The sequence below is a fragment of the Corvus kubaryi genome, unplaced genomic scaffold (assembly GCF_017639235.1).
Source record: "Corvus kubaryi isolate FWS band 111438036 unplaced genomic scaffold, C.kubaryi_AGA036_p1.0 135, whole genome shotgun sequence".
NCBI lineage: Eukaryota > Metazoa > Chordata > Aves > Passeriformes > Corvidae > Corvus > Corvus kubaryi.
In genome coordinates, this window is record NW_024580669.1 from 68,730 (window position 1) to 69,301 (window position 572).

The window sequence follows — 572 nt, forward strand, 5'->3', positions numbered from 1 at the left end:
TCCCATTCCCATTCCTGCCCTGGGCTCTCCACACCTGAGCAGGGACCAGTCTGAGCCTTTTCCAGCCTTTCCCAGTTTTCCCCAGCCTTTCCCGCCCCCATTCCCACCCTCATCCCCCCACCCCTGAGCATCACAGGTGTATCCCAGCTGGATCTCCCATCCCAGGGCCCGCAGCGCCATTCCCAGCCCGTATTCCCGGTGATCCCGCCGGGAAGGGCTTACCTGGATCGGGTGTCACGGGCAGGGCTCGCAGCGCTCCCTCCTCATCCACCTGCGGGGGACAGAGCAGGGACACGTCAGGGCAGCTCCCACAGCCCCGGGAATGGGAATGGGAATGGGAATGGGAATGCTGCAGCCATGGGGGATGGGAGGATTCCCAGGGTGAGGACAGCAGGGACACGGAAGGGCACCCACGGCGTCCCACGGAAGTCAAAATTCCGGGCTCTGAGAATTCCTGACACAGGAGCTCGTCCTTATCCTGAACATTCCTGCCACGGGAGCCCGTCCTTATCCCAAGAATTCCTGCCACAGGAGCCCGTCCTCATCCCGAGAATTCCTGACACACAAACTCC

The 572-nt window shown here is 62.2% G+C and overlaps 1 protein-coding gene across 1 annotated transcript in view; it reads right to left on the bottom strand.

The window, feature by feature from the left end:
* Positions 1-572, bottom strand: part of LOC121676817 (skin secretory protein xP2-like) — a 34,670-nt gene that overhangs the window by 33,884 nt on the left and 214 nt on the right. The window contains exon 1 of the mRNA XM_042053773.1: positions 223-572. This exon is cut by the window's right edge and continues 214 nt beyond it. The gene's annotated coding sequence lies outside the window, so the exon portion shown is untranslated. The remainder of the gene's footprint in view (positions 1-222) is intronic.